Here is a 23,419-nt window from a genome sequence, read left to right as displayed (position 1 = left end):
GTGTATGCATCCAAAAGAAGAATCATCACATCAGCAGTGGGTAGCACTTACATAAGTTTCACAACATGGCAACTTCAGAACATCCCTGAGAGATAATATTGTCATAATTTTACAGGTGAGGAAGCTGAGGCACGGAATACACAGTTATTCAGCCAAGGTTACTTAGCTGGTCAGTGGCAGGACCAGAATTTGAACCTAGCAAGTCAGTCTTTTAACCACTGAACTGTGTTACCTCTTAAGGGATCTCGATTATGCAGGATAAGTTGTGTTCTCTCTGCTATCAATGTAGCAAGCAAACTTTCCACTCTAAGAAATCTAAAATAAAGTAATACGGTAATAAATTTCTTCTACAACTTGAAAAACATAGAAGTACGCTTTGTGTTACAGTGATTTCGATTTTATTCTTTATACAGTGGTTCATTATTTTTATGAGGAATATGTTCATATTCTCTTGACGAGAAATGTCTGTGTTAGTGGGGTTTTAAAAAATTGATGTATGTTTCATTAAGACAGTGGGTGGCTAAGAATGAAAAAAAAAAAGAGAGAGCAATGTGTAAAGGGCAGGGGGGAGTGGATGTGGTTGGTTATCTCATAAAGACAAAGTTTTTATAAGACTAAATTTTTAAGGAACCTGGAGTAATTTGTGGCATAGTATTTTATTATTACAGGGTTATTTTACCATTTTCTTATCACAGTGCTTTGTTTTGTCATATGCCTGTTAATGCTGTTGTTCCTATACATTAAATTCTAGATCTTTGATTGTTACTTTTCATTGTGAGCAAAAGAGAAAATACTTTAACCCATTTTTAAAGAGAGGGTTGGTGTGATTACGGTTTAAAGGAAGTTCAGCAGAATAAATACCCAAAGTATTAACAACAAGAAGAAACCCAAGATTAAAGTTTTAGCATACTTTCTCTTTCTTCATGTTCACTTCTCATTTATAAATAGTACAAATACATTATATATGAAAGTTGTTAAGAGACTGAATCCTAAGAGTTCTCATCACAAGGAAAAAAATTGTTTTCTATTTCTTTAATTTTGTAGCATAAGAGATGATGGATGTTCACTAAACTTGCTGTGATCATCATTTCCTGGTGTATGTGAGTCAAGTCGTTATGCTGCCCACCTTAAACTTATACAGTGCTGCATGTCAATTATAATAATTAAAATTTTAATTATAGGTTTTCCTGATTGTCGGCGACTGACAGAGCTTTCTTCTAGGGCACGATGTCACGGCTTTCTTTCCAGGGTGTATTTGCACACTGGCCCAGGAAGCACCTCTTAAGTTTTCAGATGTTAATAATACCTGGAGGACCCTCTTGCTGAGCGTCTCCAGAGTTGCTCTCCCAGAAGATAAATGACCGAAAGCAAATAGCTCAGCCGCCTGCCGTAAAATAACCTGAAAGAAACAGTTTTCTGCACTCTTGAGTTTCACAGTAGGGAGGCAGCATTTGTGAGATATTTGCAGATTGTGTAAAATTCTGACACTAAGTTCAGGTACCTGTTAGAATCCTAGGCTAACGCAACTTAACGGGAAGACTAAGCGCCAGTGTTTTACTTTCCTTAGTTTTGTACTATTTGGATTTGTTATAAGCAGATGAGCTTTTTCGATGCTCATTAGCTGCTCTTAAATTTGATTGATTTTAATACTCTGTAACTGATTTTTTAAAACTTTGTAGTACTTACATGTAATAATTTACTTCTTTCATATGGTATGTTTATTAGTTATTAATTTATAGCAGATTATTAGAAAGAGTTTATTATTTTAGAAGAACGAAAAGCCTTGAAAAAGAATGGTTTATTTGAAATGGTGCTACCCATGAAAGGAGTCCCAGTTTTAAAAGCTGAGAGCTGGGTTAGACCTTTAAGGGCATCTCCTATCTAAGTGCTTTCCATCTGCCCTCTGAAATCTGATTTAAGCCTCATGTTCTGCCTCGTGTCTTCTTTAGTCTCAGAGAACTTTAAAACAGAAACTATGGAATAAATTCTCAGAAAGCCTAAGACAACAGAGTCGTAAGGTAGAGGAAGCTAGCAAGCAGATGTGATAGGAGGAACGCTAGCGCCTTCGCCTACATAAGGACAAGGAGAACTGTCACCTCGTAAACCAGAGAGCATAGCCCACGCCCCCGCCTGCTGCCAGGGTCATCCGACAGCTGCCTTTCACTTTCGGGTGATGTGCGGGTATGCTTACATGAGAAATAATGCCATGTAAACACACCTAGAATCACAGTGCTTTTCAAGCTGTATTTGAACTATGTGAAAGTCTTAAGGTGCCAAGCTTCTTAAACTGCATAAAATGCAAACACTAAAAGAAAAGCCTACCTCCTTTTAAGCCGTACAGTGTATTTACTAATCTAGCTGCAGTTGATCTCAGATTCTTCACATTGCACAGGAGATGTTGGGAACGTTTTTGGTCTGCTTGGGTTCCATGTGGCAGTGTGCTTTGCTCCTTGATGGATGTGTCAGAGATTCTCTCAAGTCAAGGGTGGGGACTTGATTCCAAAGAAGTCTAAGAGCTCACTAGGCTCGTCCTAGCCTTCTGCCGTAGTCAGGGCTATCCCTGCCGAGAAACAGCTGACTGCAGGTTTTCCCCTCTCCTTTTTCTGGGAGACCTGAAACGCTCGCTTTCCAAAAGGCTTCCCGGCATGCAGAGTAAGTCGAGGGACAGAACTGTCAACAGAGCTGAAATTAAGCAATTCAGCTACCTAGCTGAACTCTCAGCGCCAACTTAAACGCCAATAGGAAGTGCCTTTTTTTTTTTTTTGGTTACGCCGGGTCTCAGTTGCGGCTGGCGTGCTCCTTAGTTGTGGCACGTGAACTCCTAGTTGCGGCATGCATGTGGGATCTAGTTCCCCGACCAGGGATCGAACCCAGGCCCCCTGCATTGGGGCGCAGAGTCTTAACCACTGGACCACCAGGGAAGTCTCGGAAGTGCCTTTTGCGTCTGCCAGACAAGTCAAGTAAACATGGGTAAATCAAAAAGTAAGGTAATCATGAGTCGCCTGTGTTTTACGTACAGTCTGATTTAATGACTCAGATTCTGCCTCATCTTTTGCAAGTGATGGTGTGAACTACATCTCTCCTGCCTTAATCGTGGTGCCACACACGTTGAAACTAAACACAGATCGTGTGTGTGCTCACAAGTTATTGACCCCTCTTATGTTTTCAAAGCCTGCCAGCACTTTTTTGTTTTTTTTAATAAACAAATCGAACCATGGGAAGTTCCGTAAAGGCCAGCCTGGGCTCCTGGGACTCTTGTTCTTGAAATTTATTTTTCATCCTTCAGTTATCTAGAACAAAATGAATTTTTTTTTTCTTTCATAAGCACTCTGCTCAGAGGTGGCTAGGAAAGATGAGAGACACGAAGAGCAAAACTTGTAACCAATGCATATAGCAGAATTACACTCAAAATTAGTTCAGCTGCCATTAAAGGTTGCTTAACTGATACATTTTAGTTCTGCTCAGGCTTCTGAGCATGAGAAAATAAGCGAGTGCTAAAAGAACCATAACGTGTTTACAAACGCACGCACGATTATGAAGCAACATATGCGTGAACCGAAAAATGAGGAGGAAAAAAGAAAAGCAAATGCTATTTTACAGTAGGGGAGCTACATAAACACCCCCAGGGCCTCTGTACGAACACTTCTATTGCTCTGAGGGCTGCTGCACAAACTCAGCGCGTGAGCCAGTTATCCGCGCCTCGGCCATTGTAGGTTGTAAGGGAAATGTCTGAAGAAGGTCTACTAGCAGAGAGCTACTTTGCCTAACTTAATTCTGTATTCCTCAGAACTTGTGTGATCTGGGAAAACCACAGACCAGAATGAAGCCCCCTTCTCTCAGCATCTTTTCTGTATAAGGAATCAAATAACTTTATTAGTTTTAAATGATCACAAGGAAAAGAAGAAAATATAAAGTTTACTTTGTGCTAAATAATTTTATTCTGAGTAGCTAAAAGCAGGGGTCCTCAACTCCCGGGCCATGGACCGGTATTGGTCCGTGGCCTGTTAGGAACCAGGCCGCACAGCAGGAGGTGAGCGGCGGGCGAGGGAGCGAAGCTTCATCTGTATTTACAGCCGCTCCCCATCGCTCGCATTACCGCCTGAGCTCCGCCTCCTGTCAGCACGATGGTGAGTTGTATAATTATTTCATTATATGTTACAATGTAATAATAATAGAAATAAAGTGCACAATAAATGTAACGTGCTTGAATCATCCTCACACCATCTCCTCCCCACTCCCCGGTCTGTGGAGAAACTGTCTTCCATGAAACTAGTCCCTGGTGCCAAAAAGACTGGGGACTGCTGGCTAAAAGGTTTTTATCCCCCTTGGTTTCAAATCCTGTGAGTTTGGGTGGGGGTCAGGTGTGTATCTCCAACTTCCTGGCAGGGAGGTTAGGGACTAAGCTGGCTGTCACCTTCAAGGCAGTGCTGGGCAGCAGCAACCCAGTGGGTGACACTTCCCGAGTTATTTTATGATTTGAACCAGCTGTGATGGGTGGGCACTTTCAGCTGTTGAGCTGCCTCTCGGAGGTCCTTTGGCACACAGTTGGAGTCAGTGTGAAAGCCAGAGATACGGGTAAAGTGCTTCAGAAATCGCTGGAGTTGAAGTCAGAAGACCTGGGTTCAGGTCTCCGCCGAATCACAACCACCTAGATGACCTGATGGTCACTATGCCTTCTTGGCCTGCCGCGCAGGATGCGGGGGGTTTAGCTTAGGGTTCAGGCTCGAGCCCTGGCCCTACCATCTCTGTCTCCTGTTTGCTCATCTATAAAGTGGTAGTGGTACCTACCTCGTAGGTTATATAAAACGCTCTCAAACTCTACAGTAAGCCCCCTACATACAAACCGTCAAGCTGCGAGCTTTCAAAGATGCAAGTGTGGGGCTTACTAATGAAGACCTGATGGAATTGGAGGCCCAGAGAAAGACGAAGAGAAGCAAGAGGAAGAAGAAGTAACTGAAGAAACGAAGAGATTCACAACGCAGGAAATGGCAGGGGATTTTCTTTACTTGAGGCGGCGCTGTTAGTTTTTGAGGTTAGTTTTTGAGGATCAGAAGGTAGAACGGTACACGGAGGTTGCAGCAGCTGCTCAGAATGCAACCCAGCGCTACCGTGTCATCTGTGACGAGAAAAAAAGAGCTACTACCCAGGCATCACTGGATCGTTTTTTCAAGAGGGTGGATAGAATTGAATCCAGCAAGGAACCAGATCCTGCGCCATCAGCATCAGACGTGAGTGACACTGCAGCTTGCCTTCCGCCCCCTATTGCTGACGATCCCTCAGCTCTGCCATCTCCCACCTCCCCTCCCTCCTCCAGTCAGTAACTCTTCCTGCTGTTCCCTGTGTGCCAGCTGCTGTACTGCACTACTGTTCTTTTCAAGGTACTGCAATGTTAAGATTAAAAATGTTTTCTTTATTTTTTGTTTGTTTGCTTTTTACGTATTAGTTGTGTGAAAAGTATTATAGAACTATTACAGTACAGTGCTATATAGCTGATTGTGTTAGTTGGGTACCTAGGCTAACTTTGTTGGACTTAAGAACAAATTGGCCTTATGAGTGTGCTCTTGGAACTGAACTTGTTCATATGTAGGGGACCTACTGTATATGATTTTTGGTGTATAATAAGCCCTCTAGAGCTTCTTATTATTACTATTATTAGGATTAATGAGATGTTTGACGGCATGCTCTAATCTTTATTGATATATAATCAGAGGAGATTAAATATATAGAAAAATAATATAAGGAGGATGAGGATAATACAAAGCTCTTTGGTAATTACAGGAAAGGGAGATTTTTTTCCATCAAGGTTATCATTGAAGTGATTTTGGAAGAGGTGGTTTTTGAGCTTGGCCTTAAAGGATCGTAAAAATTTGGACATGCCTAGGCTGAAGGAAGTGAAAGTGGTGAAGGACATTCCAAGGAGAAGTAAATACCTGAACAAACAGCATGCTTAATTACTAAGTTACTATATTAATATCAAGGAATCATTACATTCATCCATCTTTTGACCATGTACTGTGTCCACGTGAACATAGCCTATTGTTTTAGATGCTGGAAATTCTTACAATATTGTGTAATTCACAAAATACTTTAACTTCCACAGAGAACTACTGATGGGTTTTACTATTTTCATTTTCTAGATAAGGAAACTGAGGCTCTCACAGCAGTGATTGGTAGAAGGGGAAAACCAGTTGTACAAGCACTAAATTTCATGTCTGCCCACAGCCATACACTGCCTCCGTTAGTCTAAGTTGAAACAGTTTCAAGACCCTCAACCATGGAGTTGGCCCCAGGTTGCTTTCTTAAAATGTGTGCGGTATTCAGGAGGGCTGGAGAAACGATTTAGATGAGCCCCTGCAAATCCAGCACCACCACTGTAAATGGAACTCCAAACCCACAAGTTGCTGGTACAGACCTAGAAGGCAACCACAAAGCAAGTGTGCTGATGAACACTGTGTGTGATCTGTGCTCCATTTTGCCATAATTAGCGGAAGTTCGCTAGGTAGTTTTGATTCGGATGTTGTTGTCTTTAGTTTATTAAATTGAAACTAACCGGTAAATGAATATCAGGTCTTAAGCTGTGCTGCAGTGTGTTCTTGATTCTTGACTCAAAGATATTTGTAAAAATAAGAAATTTTATGTATTCATGTTAGGAAATTGTAAATTCATACTAGTCAAGTAAAGTAGGCATCTATTCATAGACCATAGTATTCTGAACAATTTTCTAGTTACCATTAGTATCATTTACCTTTAAAAGGATTTTTCATATGGATAAAATATCATGACTTGCATTTCTTATTTATTTTAGTTGATATAATAAGCCACAACTTGTCTTCTTTCCATCTAATCTGCAAGACAGATATTTGTAGCATTAGAAGAATTCATCATATTCCCATGATTATGCTATTGCATATTTGTTACATTTTAAATGCGAGATGAATATATTTCTACTTGAAATGTCTTGATTACATTGCATATTCTGAAAGCTCACAATACTCCAATAAAACTGTTACTTCAAGAATAAAATGACTATATGATGTGACATTTATATTAAACGTGATTTTCATTTACTATATAAGGTTTTCTGAAATTATAACAAACTGTAATTCCATCCAGTTCTGGTTGCAGTGTAAACTTGGGAGTGAACTGATTCGTCATAAATACCCTACTCTGGGATTTACTTGGAATACAGTGTCACATATTTTTCATTTCTGCTAATACAAGATTAGCATAATTCAGTATGAAATATTATATTGATACACAGCATAATTCAAAACTGTTTCCCTGTTGCTGTCACTGTGTGGTATTGATTCCAACTGGATGTCTTCATTATCTAATGTTTTCTCTACTTTATATGCTGATTATTCTTCATATTGCTAAGAACTGTGTGTGACTGTATGCCTTTGTTACCAAATGTGTATCAAGAACGTCTGTTAGGGGCTTCCCTGGTGGCGCAGTGGTTGGGGGTCCTCCTGCCGATGCAGGGGACACGGGTTTGTGCCCCAGTCCGGGAGGATCCCGCATGCCGCGGAGCGGCTGGGCCCGTGAGCCATGGCTGCTGAGCCTGCGCATCCGGAGCCTGTGCTCCGCAACGGGAGAGGCCACGACAGTGAGAGGCCCGCGTACCGAAAAAAATTTTAAAAAAAAGAACGTCTGTTAGAATTTTGGAGGAGGAGTAGTACTTTCAAGCTGCCCATCTAAAGTAGGACACAAGCTTAAAATGCTGATTCTCTTTATGTGGTAACAAATGCCAGAGATTATTAAGTTTCCTTTGAAAGACCAATGAATCTCCCCCCTTGGTCTCCATTGATAGTTTTTAACTATCTACACAGGCGTGTGATAATGTGTGATGAAAAACTGCAGCTTCTCACGCTCCTGTTAGCTCTGCATGACCCAGGCTGAGTCCTCAGGTTTCTGCACCCCAGCTCAGGAAACTAACCATCTTGCCCCAGTCCTGGGTGCTAGGTCCACACCAGTCTCAGCAGACGGGAGGGGAATGTGTGGAGTTAGAGACAAGAGTTCAGTGATACCTGGGCACTCCTAGGGCATGGAAAGAACGAGACCAATTCTCGACCAATTATCAACATGGAAGAAGGTTGCTTTTGATGCCCAGCCACCTCATCTTTTGCATCCCTCACTGTCTCTTACACGCTACTGTCTGCATATCTGATAGAAGAGTCCTTTTACAGCGATCAGGTAACTTATCGGTCAAGGACTCTGGAGCTACTTAGCGTCAGTGTGACTTGAGCAAGTTACTGAACCTCTTTGGGCCTCAGTTTCCTTGTCTGTAAAACCGGGATGGTGTATAATAGCACCCCATCCTGATTGGGGCGTAAAGTGCATATAACAGTGCCTGGTATATAGGAGACAGTATAATAAATTATTCTTATTGCAAATTAGATGGTTAAGGCTGTCTACAGGGGAGATGCCATATACACACCTAGAAGGGGTCAGCAAATGTTGCAGTTATTAAATGTTCCATTCCTGAAGGACTTGCCTTTTCTTTCTTTTTTTATTGAAGTATAGTTCATTTACAGTGTTACAGGTGTGCAGCAAAGTGATTGTTTTATATATGGATATACACGCACATACATATGTATGTGTATGTATATTCTTTTTCAGAGTCTTTTCTATTATAGGTTATTACAAGATATTGAATATAGTTCCCTGTGCTGTACAGTAGGTCCTTGTTGTGTATCTCTTTTATATATAATAGTGTGTATCTGTTAATCCCGACTTTCTAATTTATCCCTCCCCCCTTCCCCCTTTGGTAACCATAAGTTTGTTTTCTATGTCTGTGAGTCTGTTTCTGTTTTGTAAATAAATTCATTTGAATCATCTTTTTAGATTCTACATGTAAGTGATATCACATGGTATTTGTCTTTCTCTGTCTGACTTATTTCCCTTGGTATGATAATCTCTAGGTCCATCCATGTTGCTGCAAATGGCAAATTTTCATTCTTTTTTATGGCTGAGTAGTATTCCATTGCGTGTGTGTGTGTCTGTGTGTGTGTGCGTGCGTGTGTATATGTATATACCACATCTTTATCCATTCATCTCTTGATGGACATTTAGGTTGTTTCCATGTCTTGGCTATTGTGAATAGTGCTGCTATGAACACTGGGGTGCGTGTGTCATTTTCGAATTAAGAGTTTTCATATTTTCCTGATATATGCCCAGGAGTTGAATTGCTGGGTCATATGAACATCGTGAATTTTTAGAGAAATGCAAATCAAAACTACAATGAGGTACCACCTCACACCGGTCAGAATGGCTGTCATCAAAATGTCTACAAACAATAAATGCTGGAGAGGGTGTGGAGAAAAGGGAACCCTCCTGCACTGTTGGTGGGAATGTAAATTGGTGCAGCCACTGTGGAGGTTCCTTAAAAGACCTGCCTTTTCTTATAAGTGCCTCTTACTCAGGATTACCGTTCAGTCTTCCCCCCCCCCCCCCGCCAAAACACTCACATAAGGGAGCTGAGAGAGAAAAGTTGATAATCCACTAAACTAAACCACTTTTAAGTCAGGTTGACTAATGGCCACACCCTATAGCAACCTTTCCTATTTAAATCACATTAATTGGGAGAATTCTAGTCAACCTGGAATTAGGAAGGAGAATCTCAGCCTGTAACCTAGATGTCCAAGTCAGTTTAACTTCTCACATCAGAGAAGATATGGCATCACTGTAAGCCAGGGAGAGACCCAAGACTTGGTGTCTGCCATACAGGGACTCCTAGTAACCAGGAGTAGCCATGACCCTCAGTCCAAGTCTCATGGAACATTTGGGCCATGAGACCCTCTTGCCAGTGACTTGAGATGGCCTGAGCTCCTGGGTCCCAGGATGCCAGACGTCTGCACAGAGTAGCTTCTGCATCTGATGAGCTGCTCTCTTTCCTCCCCATTGTTTTTTTTAATTTTTGGCTGGCATTTAAAAACTGGTACCTAAGTTACTTATTATTTCTCCTTAATTACTACCCAGCATAATATAGTAACCACTGGCCACCTCATTATATTTCAGACTAAACCCATTTTAAGTTTATTCCGATACAGTTATAAACTCCTTCATGCTGAGTGACTGTCATTTATTGTAACACACCTGGTCCTCTGTTTTCAACTCAAAAGAATCAGAGGGATTAATGCTAGCCATTTTCATTAAACCAATTTTAATAAATATGTTAAAGATCATAATATTCTCGATAAATTAAAACGTACAGAACATATGAACATTGACCTTCATGAAAAGATTGCATGTTTGCATATCACACATCGCTGTTGTGGGCATGTGATACCTTGAAGGGTCGTAAAGCCCTGGCTTACGTTTAGCAGAAAATCGACAACTCTGGCAGAGGAGCTTAGCCTGGCCATAGCACAAGAGGACAATCCTCTGTAACGGTAACAAGGGTGGTCATTGAAGGGTAGGCCAGAAGCTGACCTGTGCAGTCAACAATATTGTCAACGTATTTTGTGTAGATGGTAGATTGACTGTTTAATCCACTATTTAAATGTGCTTGCTACTTTCTTCCAAGGGGACAAAATAAAGCCAGTATCCTACCTTTCATGAAAAACAGCTTAGTTACACTACCGTGTGATTGCAGTGTTCTAGAATAACTTGGCTCTGGAGCAGTAAGCCAATCTAGGAAGGATGTCTGTTTAGCATCTGAATAACATCAACTATTGATATACATGTTTGCATTCCTTTCTAGGGCCTTCCAAACAGGATACTATTCTAGAACCTAATAAGGATAGAGAGAGAACTGTATCTACATCCATTAGAATTAATTTAGAAATTTTATGGTGCTGAAAAATACTTCGTAGATTCTACTTACATCCAAAGCAAAACAAATTAACAGTCATCTTAAATCAACATTTAATTATGTAACACTCATTTCTTTAGTGAGTGTGAACAAGTAGCAGCTATTAAAGGCAAAGGTGATGTAGTGAGAAGTGCTTCTCCAGTTACTGTAATTGTGGGACGATTAAAGCACTTTTCTGAACTTCAGTTTCCTCATCTACAGAATATGAATAATACTTGTGCTGCTTACTTAGGGTTTGTGGTGGGAATCCAATGAGATAATATATGAGAAAATGCTCCATTAATTAGCAGATGTTTTTTGAACATATATATGTGAAATCCCCAATACAAATGATCCAATTAGCAATATAGACTCAAAGACTAGAGCTACACATCTTTATCTTAGAAAATTATTTACCTAACATCTTCTGAAAGGCAAGTGTGTTGTAACCTGAGCTTTTACTGATTCTCGAATTGTCATCTTAATTTTTGTCTCATACAAAGGGATGCTGCTTCTTGTAATGCTAGCTGACACATATTGACTTCTTATTATTATCCACATATTTTTATTCTTTGAGCACTATTTCTACATGTCCTATGATTGAATCCTCACAGCAGTCCTACGATGTAGGTACTGTTCTTATCCCCATTGAAAGAACTGAAACAGAATTTCTTTTTTTTTTTAAACAATGAATTTATTATTTAACTATTTATTAATTTACTTTTTTGCTGTGTTGGGTCTTCGTTTCTGTGCAAGGGCTTTCTCTAGTTGTGGCGAGCGGGGGCCACTCTTCATCGCGGTGCGCGGGCCTCTCACTGTTGCGGAGCACAGGCTCCAGACACGCAGCCTCACTAGTTGTGGCTCACGGGCCTAGTTGCTCCGCAGCATGTGAGATCCTCCCGGACCAGGGCTCAAACCCGTGTCCCCTGCATTAGCAGGCAGATTCTCAACCGCTGAGCCACCAGAGAAGACCCTGCAACAGAATTTCTTAAAAAATTTCCCGGGCTTCCCTGGTGGCGCAGTGCTTGAGAGTCCGCCTGCCGATGCAGGGGACACGGGTTCGTACCCCGGTCCGGGAAGATCCCACATGCCGCGGAGCGGCTGGGCCCGTGAGCCATGGCCGCTGAGCCTGCGCGTGTGGAGCCTGTGCTCCGCAACGGGAGAGGCCACAGCGGTGAGAGGCCCACATACCGCAAAAAAAAAAAAAGAATTTCCCAAGGTCGCACAGCTAATGAGTGGCCAGAACTAAGACGGAACTGAGATCTGTGTGATCCCAGAACCCAGGCAGCTCAGCTACCCCCTGCAGTAGGGAATTTAAATCACACCAGATATAGTATAGTTCATCTCATACTAAACACCTTCCCGCCAAAGTCAGAAATGTCTAAAACTTTAGAACTGGTGGTGATACCATAAGTTTTCCCCACAAAAGGACCCATTAGATTTTGCTGGTTAAGAGTATCTGACAAATTCATTACCGGACCGTAAGATGAAAGTGTATGACTCAGGCACTTGAGAGACCGCTGGTGGTGATGCCGTGGCTGAATTGCAAATCCTTTAGTGAACAAGAGAAGCGGGCTTCACTTCTGCTGCTCCCCGGGCCAGGCCTGTGGAATTCTCCCTGTCCTTTACATCCCCAAATCTGACTCATCCTTCAGCTTCCTGGCTCTAGTACAGCTGGCTTTCTTCCTTAACTAATGACAAGTATCGTGGCATATTTAAAGAGCTCCTTAAACCGTTTTAATTGAACACCTACAAAAGCTCTCTTGAACAATAGCTATCAATGGAAAAATGTATTTGTTTAACCGTAACTGAGAGTTATGTAGCATGCCTCAAATTTTACAAAACTTTCTAGTTTGACCAAGTTTCTCGTCTCAAAGCACTAGTGTGCATTTATGAGTATGAGCTCACACTCTTTAGAGTTGTGTAACAATTTACACAGTGATAGAGGAATACTTTTTAACTGTCCCCTTATTAGGAGAACACCTATAAAGTTATCTCTTAAAGTATGGTGCTTTACTACCGGAGGTGTGCACAGTGATTACTGGTAGTACAGAATAAACATTAAGAACGTATAATTACCTATATTAATTTTAATGTATATTGGGAAAAGTATATAACTAGTATATCAAAGCCATGATTTCATGATTTTTAAATTGAGGCGAAACTAGATATTTTATTTTTTTAAAGGGCTTACATAGGTGTTTTGCTCTTTTAAAAAATAAAATTAAAGAAAATTTTAAGTGCAGTATACTAGAGTTAGTACCTGAGTAGACAGGTACACATATAAATGCTGTGTGGAAAGCATTGGCCCATGATATACACAGTTAGCTCACAGCTAGTTTTCTATCGTGTTGTGTCCTGTGTAACAAAGTCTTGGTGATTCTTGCTTTTGTGACTGTCTCTCATGAAAGCTTTGGATTGTTTCTTCTTTGCATTATAGTAAACTCTTGACAGAATTTTGGGTCTTGTTTCAAAATAACAGTTAACCTCTGAGTCTCCTTTCCTTATTTCTCTTCCAACAATATATTTATTATTTGCCAGCTCTTTCAGAATTGCAGAGGCTCCATAGAGTTCACTGTGGTGTGTTTGCAAAGTGAATGCAAAACAGCAATTCTTCTCCTTGGTAATTTAAATGAGATGTTACTATGGAAAATTCTGAGATAAAACTTCAAAGCACTTTTTCGCTGAAACAATTAGTCAGTTAAGGTGGCCACGAGGAATGTAAGTGCCCTGTTAAATGTGAAGTGTATGCTCTGTTGGGATTTCACAGTAACTATTGGTCATATAATGTACTTCATGACATGTGCTTATAGTTTTTCAATCTGGCTGCAAGAGAAACCTCAGGCTGTGAGGTTTTCTTTCCTTGGCTTTTGATCTTTTAAGTGTGTTTTTCCCTTTGTGGTGTTACGGTTGAAAATAATTTAAGTTGAAAGGCTAAGATTTGTGCCTTGGTGACGTTTTTGGTTGTTGAATCTGTTGGTTTTCATGGAGAAATAACTGCCAGGAATAGTGTGGGGCTTGGCACCCAGCAGACATGGTTTGGAAGACCGAGCCTGCACTTACTTTTCCTGTGGCTTTGGGCAAGATGCCCTGAGCGAGCCTCAGTTCCACCAGCTGAAGATGGGCCTGACAGTCCTTAGGTAATGGAGTTGCAGTGGAGGACGCTAAAGGGAGTAATAGATGGTAACTATTAGTTTTATTTTCAGTCGTCGACAATGACTCCGTAAATTACGGTTGTGGAACCCTGATGTTCCAAGCCTCACTGCACTTCCAGGCAGCCTTCTTTCCATGAACTCCTGCAGAGTGTCCTTCCCTGGCTCCACACAGACCCTCCTGAACTGTGCCGCTCACCTGCTGTCCCTTCTCAAGCCCCGTCTCCTGCCTTCCCCCATCCCAGGCCTTCTTGTCGGTCCTGCGTGCCATCTCCCCTTTGTATGTCAGTCTTTACTCTGTTTTATCTGGACTTCTAGTTGACACAATTGAACGGTTGTTTTTTCTTCTAATTCCTCTATTCATTTTTTATCTTATGTATTTATTTGGTTGCGCCGATGTGCTCCTTAGTCGTGGCTCGCCGGCTCCTCAGTTGCAGCATGCATGTGGGATCTAGTTCCCTGACCAGGGATCGAACCCGGGCCGGGGAGCACGAAATCCACTGCGCCACCAGGGAAGTCCCTCTAACTCCTTTATTCAGATCTTAGTGTCTCCAACCAAATTTTAAGTACTCGAGGGCAAAGAACTCTGTATCCTATACTTTTTCCATATTACCCACAATTATCTGGCTTAATGCCAAAATAGTAATAATAATGATAATGATGATGATGATGATGAAAGAGGACATTAAATCAGACCCACTGAGAAAATGGAAAAGCGGTGGTCATAAAGTGAAATAAGAGCTTGGCACACGCTGATCCGTTTACTCTGGGGATGTTTATGCTACACTGAACATCTACCATAGTACTTTACTCACAGGAGTCACTAAGAAATAGTGTTAAAGTCCACTTCATTGAGGGAGGTACCTAACTACCCAGTAATGAAAATGAAATGGAGAAGGGAGAATACACTAAATCCCTGATGTCAGAAGACCTGGATTCACATATTACTCTAGTTGCATGACCTTGGGAGGGTCACTTAACATTAGGTGTGAAATTGAGGGGATCCAGGGGAGTGGGGAACCAAACCACACAACTGCTAAAACATGACAGATTTAAATCTTGGGTCTGGAACTGGCTCACTGCATATGCGTTCTCGGTAGAGTCATCCGCCTCCTGAACTCTTCATCTCTAAATTGAGCATGACGAAATCCTTCAGAGCTGCTGGGGTTACTTCAGAACGTGTGCGTTGGCGCCTGGTGTCGTGGGCACACACTAAGTGGTGTGTTTATTTAATTTTTTTAACTTTTTATTTTATATTGGAGCATAGTTGATTAACAGTGTTGTGTTAGTTTCAGGTGGACAGCAAAGGGATTCAGTGATGCATAAATGTTGTGTTTATTTTTAAATAAACCCCTGTGGATCAACGTTGCTTCAGTTGTAAAGTGACGGACTTCAGTTAGAGAATCACCAAAATCCCTCTGAGCTCTAACCTTCTATGGCAGTTACCTCAGAGAGAAGATAGGAGGTAAAGGATATTGTTTTATTTATTTATTTATTTATTTTATTATTACTATTTTGGGCGTGCCACGCAGCATGTGAGATCTTAGTTCCCCAACCAGGAATGGAACCCGTGTCCTCTGCAGTGGAAGAACGGAGCCCTAACCACTGGACCGCCAGGGAATTCTTAATGTGTTTTTTAAAGCTCATTAGGGATCTTTAATTTACCTAAAAGAAACTGTTGCAGCAAAAAGTGGATACATCTAAATTGCATTAGTCATAAGTAAAATATTTTTCTCACTGACAGTATGGCTTCACCTTTGTCGTCATACTGGTGGACCTCTGTGGCATCTTCCCCTTGAGTTTTGCAGTTCCATTCTGCCCACTAACAACTTATGTATTTGCACCCTTAGGATGGTCAGGTACCTCAGTAATAACTTAAAGTAGAGCTGAGCCTGTCAAGTTGACGAGCAGTTAATTCACTGGCAGAAGAAAAGCTATATTTTATAATACACACGTCAAGTTTGACTTCTCCTTAGTATTATACATGATTAAACAAGTTTCGAGAGAATGAACATTGATTCACTCCATTTTTCAGTGAAGGATTCTGCCTGTAGAAGAGACAAATGTAATCTACTGCCAGTTTGTATGTTTTTCCTTAAAGTCCTCTGATTTCTAAAATAAACACAAAATGCCAGTTTTCTTTTTCTTTATTTTCACAACTTTTCTATGCACACAGTCCTTCAATATTGTCCCTTCCTGGCAAGTTTCTGGATAAGGGTTTACAATGCCTGGGGTTACAGAGCCTGGCACGTTGCTCTGCAGACAGATGTTACAAGGCCCAAGTAGTACTAATCTGAGTCTTCAGGTTAAAGAAGCTGGTATGTATCAGACAGGTTGGAAAACTTAAGAACATTACAGTAATTAGAGGCTTCCTGGGAAGGTCATGTTTACCAGTGGTCAAATATGGAGATTCCAACTAATGGATTGGAATCCACCAATAGATCTTGCCTTTGGACCTTGTAGGTCTCTGGAAGAATTATTGCCCTGCAGCCTACCCTTTTCTTTCCTGGTTTGCCAGAACTGCAGTGTGGCCCTATGATAACTGCCCTCCTTGCTTCCTGGGGGTCTTACCATCTAGGGACATGAAAATCTCTCTGCTTACAAAAGGGTTACAGATCCTGGTCTCTTTGATCCAGGGGGTGAGAGGCAGGTCCATGGGGTCCGATTCCATGGGCATGTGGTACCCTAGAGTGCACACTGGGATCTCTGGATTACCCAGGAGGAGTCCCGTCTTCCTGCACAAACACTGACAGTTAGGGTTTGGTTTTTATTTTTTCTAAAGTTGGTCTTTTCAACATTTCGTTCGTAACATCTATAAGGGAAATTACAATTTTAAATAGATAATACAAAGTAGAAAAAAATCAAATTTGGTTGATGATTTCTGAGATTACTTTAAGCATGTGTCGCTTTAAATTTTCACATTTGTTCTAAGTAAGTAGTTGGACAACTTAAGAACCACATTCTATACCATAGTTGATATGCAGGCAACAGATAGTCAATTGGAGAAAACTAAGACCAATAAAAACTGTTAACAGAAACGTAAAGGAATGTAATAAATGTATGTCTTCTCCTCAAGCCTTTGAAAAACAGGAGGGATTATTGAAAGATATGTTTTTTGCTTCAACTTTGATTGTGGTTCTTGGTTCAATTTATCTCTGCAAATACTAAATCTGTTTTAGGAGTCAGTTCACTTCACTTATGTCTTAAATACTGATTTTAAAAGATGATTCCTGAGCAGTGATGTTCAGACAGTTCTAACCACGTAATCTTTTCTTCAGACTAAATATTTCATCTATACTGGATCTATACTGGATCCCCTCTGTTTAAGGTGGGGTGAGGAAAGGAAAACAGAGGTGCCTGTACGTACACACACAGACATGCACACACGCATACATCGCCCACGCTTCCCAGAACTACAGTCTGAAGATCACTGGTAGTTTACTACCTTTTTGTTAGAATGACTAATAGCCCCAGTTCATCATATTCTGAAGCAGACCTTGAGCAATAATCAGTTTAAATTTAAAAATACAGACTTCAGGAAGGAGATTCCTAAAGGATGGTGGCAGCAGTCGCGTTGTTCATTCATCTCTCCATAAAAACAGAGCAACTGGGATATCAAAATCGCAACCCACAGAGAGCAACTACAGCAAGCCAGGTTCCTCCACAAACCCCCCTATACTAGCAGGTAAGGACAGACTGCCAACAGCTATGAGCTGTGAGATTCTTGTAGGGTTTGTAACTATGTGTGAGGAAGCAGAGGAAAGGAAACAGCACAGCTGATGGCTCGAGAAGAGGAAATCCCTCAACTTGCTGGAAAGTCCAGCAAGCCGGTCAGGGTAGCCATGAGATTGGGTGGGTGTTCTTTGCAGGATCTGGTTCATAGGTGAGTATAAGGGGACTGGAAACGATTCCGCAGGGTGATGCTAGAGCAGTCCGGGCCTTCTAAACTCTTGAAGCAAGCAAACCAAATCTCTGTTCCAAAACAGATCTTCACACTGAGGAAAGCTGCTGGAAGCAGGATCCAAATTGAACAGGACGGGACAATAGGGGATAAGAAAGAAAGTATCCAGGTTAAAAAGCGACTGACAACAACTTAGGCAGTCTTATGGACTGGAAGGCTAGTTTTTAAAAATCACGTTGTGAAAAAACAACAGAAGGGAGAGTTCGAGAATCATGAAGTTAGAAAAACTATCCTGGGCTCTCCCTTTCAAAGTACAGGAGAACTTATTTCATTAAAAACAAAAACAGGGCTTCCCTGGTGGCACAGTGGTTGAGAGTCCGCCTGCCGATGCAGGGGACGCGGGTTCGTGCCCCGGTCTGGGAGGATCCCACATGCCGCGGAGCGGCTGGGCCCCTGAGCCATGGCCGCTGAGCCTGCGCGTCTGGAGCCTGTGCTCCGAGGCAGGAGAGGCCACAGCGGTGAGAGGCCCGCGTACAGCAAAGAAAAGGAAAAAGAAAAAAACAAGAAAACAAGCAAAATAAAATTCAGCAAAGTTTTTCTAAGGGAAAAACAAGGAACAGAATAATCTCCCTGCGATGAAAACATGCCCCCCAAAGCCTACAAAAATAGATGAAAACGCTAAACCATTATTTCAAAACAAGGTAAAAAAAAAAATGGTTTAATTGATGGAGGATAGGAAAGAAAACATAAATCAGAATTAGATCAGAAATTAGGTGATTGAAGAAAATCCATGGAGTAGCATATTTAAGGAACTCAAGGATGGAAAACATAATGCCACAGATTTTCTGCCCAAACTTAGCTGCAAGTATAACAACCACAGAGGAAGAGTTATGAATAGTATAAGAACTGAACTACTGCTCTCATGAGCCCTTGCTGAGGAATCTGCTATAGAATGAGCTTCAGACAATCCCCCTCCAAAACAAAACAACCAGGAGACATCACGGGAAAGGGAAGAGTGAAGTTGTTTCCCAGCGCTTAGGTAGTAGCCATGTGACCGAGTTCTGGCCCTGACGTGGAGAGACAGAAATGCAGGGTACCTCCAGGCCCCGTCCTCCACACGCTCTTCACTGATTGGCCAGCCGGGTGCAAAGGGCCCAGCAAAATATTCTTTGACACCAATAGAAATCACATTACCGTTATTCCAGATAGCTCAAAGTAGCGTCTGTGCTTCACTACTTCAAGATTACAATAATTATGAGATTTACCAGATTAGATTAAATGTTGTCATATAATCTAATAAGGAAGCACACCTGCAACACCAAATTTTTTAATAACTTTGATAACTATATTTCAGTGTAATCCATTTCCTTGATAATACCCTGCGCTTTATGTAACGCATTTAAAAACATTATTCTGAGAAGAGATCCGTATGCTTCACCAAACTGCCGAATGAGTCATAGAGCAAAAGAGAGGAGCAAGAGAGAGGTTCAGAACTCGTGAATTAAATGGAAAGAGACGGGTCTGTAAATTAATAGGAGCCTTCTCTCCACCCTGTCAACACGCACTGAAAATGACTTGAGCAAGAAATAAACTTCTGGGCTTCCCTGGTGGCGCAGTGGTTGAGAGTCCGCCTGCCGATGCAGGGGACACGGGTTCGTGCCCCGGTCCGGGAGGATCCCACATGCCGCGGAGCGGCTGGGCCCGTGAGCCATGGCCGCTGAGCCTGCGCGTCCGGAGCCTGTGCTCCGCAACGGGAGAGGCCACAGCAGTGAGAGGCCCGCATACTGCAAAAAAAAAAAAAAGAAAGAAAGAAAAACTTCTGTTGTGTTTAAATGAAAATGATAAAAAGGAAAAAAAACTTACTATGGGAGAAAATCTTTACATGATTTTATTCAAATGCTTTTCTAGAAAGAACATTAGTTTTTCTGAGTGTTTTAGTAGCTTTCTGCTATTCAAAATCAATTTACATGGTCTTTACTGGTTATCCACAGGGGTCAAAAGAAGTACCAGCGTTTCTTCAGTTTTTGTGGCTGGACTGACTAGGCCAGACGGAACCTTCTGTCACCTGACTGAAACACACAGCGATTCTAGTTCTTACTTTAAAATGCAAATCAGGAGTTTGGGATTAGCAACTACTGTATATAAAACAGATAAACTATTATGTATAAATAGATAAACAACAGGTCCTACTGTAGAGCACAGGGAACTGTATTCAGTATCTTGTAATAAACTATAATGAATCCGAAAAAGAATACATATGTCTGTGTGTGTGTGTCTATAACTGAATCACTGTGCTGAACGCCAGAAACTTAACACAACATTGTAAATCAACTCTACTTCGATTAAAAAAAAGAAAAAGGGCAAATGTGATTCAAAGTGCGCTTCTCCAAGGGGCCTGTGCAGATATCAGACACAAGTAAGGACATTTTAGTATACTTTTGGTAATCTTCTTATCACAAGAATTCCTCATGAGATTAGGCCAGACAGACGTGATTGCTGAAGGGGACTTTGTCCACCATCCTCACCTTTGTAAGTGTGACCTGAGGGCCAGACAGGTGTGGTCAGCTTTACTGTGGTCAGAGCCAAGGCGGCCGCCTAGGCCCCAGCAGTGTCGTCTACACGTGTGACATTCACGGGGCGCTCTACCTGCTACTGTTGCCCCACCCCCAGCTTTCATCCTTCCCTCACGTCACAGTAGAATTGACCCCAGTCCTTCTGCACGGATTCCTGGGAAAATTTTCCCAGTTCTCTAGCTTTTTTGCTTTTAGAGCTCAGAAAAAGGTTTTCTTTTCCCTCCTTTCTTAAGGCTGTTTATGTATTTCTTTACCCTCATACATTTGGTTACAGTGACTTTGACTTCATTAAAATGAATAAATGAGAGATAAAAAAACAAATGATCTTTATTATACAAATATGTTTGTACTTAAATGTTGCCTAAGAACAGTTGGTTAAACCTCAGAAGACCCACAAATTTATCTGGTGGGCAAATTGTGAATACAAAACATTCTCTTACCATTTTTTTGGTTTGTTTCTAGATGTAATGCCTAAAATTGCAATTAACATCATTGTTAACTATCCTACCACTGATCCAGATAGCTTTCAAATCTGCCTTTGTTACTTAGATGTGGAGAAACATAGAATATTTTTTCTTACGTTTTTAATTTTTATTTTATATTGGTATAGTTGATTTACAGTGTTGTGTTAGTTTCAGGTGTACAGCTAAGTGATTCATGTATCTATTCTTTTCAGAATCTTTTCCCTTTTAGGTTATTACAGAATGTTGAGTAGAGTTCTCTGCGCTATACAGTAGGTCTTTGTTGATTATCTATTTTATATGCAGCAGTGTGTACGAAACACGGAATTTTGATGTTCACGAATGCCAACAACAATTTGAGAGAAGGAAAGTAATACACTTAAAACCTCTCTGATGCCCCAGGGTGTGTATTCGTTGGATAGCCTCTTGCAGCTTCTTGTGACCAACCACTTTGTAGAGTGAACCTGGGTGCCCTGCGCAGTGTCATTTCTGGTCCATGTCAGCACCTGGTCTTTCCTTCCCGTGAGGTTCCTTCTTAGGAATAACCCCGAGTTTCCCGGCCTCTACTGTATCATTGGGGTGGGTGTGTGTTTAGCTACTCGTCACTGCTTTGCTCAGAGGACTGAAGCTTTGCAAGCCCTCCCGATCTTTCTGTGACAGAGTCAGAAAGGTGATTCAGACCTAACAGAATCTCAAGTAGGTTTTTCTGTACTTGGTGTGCTTCTTTCTAGCCTCACCATTCCTGCTCTCTGGGAGAAAGCGTATCTCAGAGCTTTTGTCTCTGAAACCGTTTTTCTGATTGGAGTTCTTAGCAACACCCTTAGGAAGGGGGTTCCGTTTCTCTTTTCAGTTCTTCCTTAATGTCTTTCTCTTGGTCTGTATGTGTAACTTTATTAGGGATCGGCAGCAGAGTTAAATTGAATAAAATGCAGTTCTTAAAATTCTAATCAACAAATCAAAGCGTAAATTAGTTAGGGTTTATGGAGAAGCAGAAGGCTGCCAAGAGATGAGTTTGAGCTCTTCTAAGGGCTTATTTTTTAAGCGCGATTAACAATGAAAGGGAAGCAGGTCTCAATTGTTTGGGGTTGGATTTCTCAGTGAGACACGCAGCTCTCTGTGAAATCCACATATTAGCAGGTCTTTAATTTTTTCCTGGCATTGGACTGTTCCAGTAAAAGGAAGAATATGTTTATATCTGTTTACTCTAAGAGAAACACACTAATGTGTGATGATACCATAACTATCCAAACATAGACCCTTCGCCTGCACTGAGATTAGCTTAACCACCATACGAGGCCACTGAGTTGACAAGCCGAGCATTACAGGGGAACCTGTGAACACTCATAATGTGTCTACAAGTTGAGGCATTTTAAACAGAAGAGTTAAAAGCATGAATTGATCTGGCATCCTCCATCTGAATAAGGCTCTAACTTTTTAAACAGAGGAGTCACTTAGCCTGTGGTGACCTATTGGGCTTTGGAAATAGACTACTACCAACCCAGGCAAAAGCATGGGACTCCCAAGGATTCCCATTCACTGTGAGTTATAGTCTGCTCTGTCGTGTGCGGAGCTCACCTTCCCTTTCCCCGTTGTTTTCTGTATTGCCTAAATGACCCAGCAAACAAACGTGCTTTGTTAGACTTCTCTTCCTTTGTCCAACGTACTTCTCTCAATATTGGTTTGCTTTTCTCTGTGGTTCTTCTTGTTGCTGTTGTTTTTGAAATTTAGAAAATAGTATTGGTGTTTTGATAGCTTAGGTATTTTTAAATTTAATTTTTATTTTATATTATAGTTGATTTACAATGTTGTGTTAGTTTCAGGTGTACAGCAATGTGATTCAGTTATACATACACATATATCCATTCTTTTTCAGATTCTTTTCCCATATAGGTTATTACAAAATATTCAGTAGACATCCCTGTGCTATACAGTAAGTCCTTGTTGATTATCTATTTTATATATAATAGTGTGTATATGTTCATCCGAACTCCTATTTTATCCCTCCCCCTCCCCGTCCCTCTTTCCCCTTTGGTAACCATAAGTTTGTTTTCTATCTCTGTGAGTCTGCTTCTGCTTTGTAAATAAGTTCATTTGTATTAATTTTTAGATTCCACATATAAATGATATCACATGACATTTGCTGTTCTCTGTCTGACTTACTTCACTTAGTATGATATTTTCTTAACTCTGATAGTGGGTATAGACATTAAATATAATTATTATGCTAGGTACCTTAAGATTTATGAAATTGGCAGTAGAACACCACTAAAAAGTATTGACCCACAGTTTAAATGTAATGACTCCAAATGGTTTTCTTTTCCATTCTACTGTGTCCAATGGTTAATACACTGTTCTTTGTTGCTTCCATCCTGTGTATTACGAAACTGTTATATGAATTGCTGCCCACATCATACTTAAAATTACAGGAGTAATCAAATTGGAATGTTACGACAATAGCTACTGAGTCCCAGGGTTTAGTATTTCCAATTGGAGCATTGATTTAGCTCTGGAAGTTTGAATTAAATTTCCTGTTGTTTCTG

General features: G+C 41.1%; 1 protein-coding gene and 1 long non-coding RNA gene across 8 annotated transcripts in view; both read left to right on the top strand.

The window, feature by feature from the left end:
- The window catches only part of UBE2E2 (ubiquitin conjugating enzyme E2 E2), a 366,525-nt gene that overhangs the window by 218,503 nt on the left and 124,603 nt on the right, over window positions 1-23,419 (top strand). The window lies entirely within an intron of this gene.
- Window positions 15,116-19,451, top strand: LOC113609366 (uncharacterized). The gene is made up of 3 exons (XR_003428607.1): window positions 15,116-15,129; window positions 16,243-16,249; window positions 18,860-19,451. It is a non-coding gene; the product is annotated as an uncharacterized LOC113609366 (long non-coding RNA).

The sequence above is a fragment of the Aethalodelphis obliquidens genome, unplaced genomic scaffold (genome assembly GCF_003676395.1).
Source record: "Aethalodelphis obliquidens isolate GAN/ISIS:26980383/991018 unplaced genomic scaffold, ASM367639v1 scaffold56, whole genome shotgun sequence".
Lineage (NCBI taxonomy): Eukaryota > Metazoa > Chordata > Mammalia > Artiodactyla > Delphinidae > Aethalodelphis > Aethalodelphis obliquidens.
The sequence above is the reverse complement of the archived record's forward strand: the minus strand, read 5'-3'. Positions and strand labels throughout refer to the sequence as shown.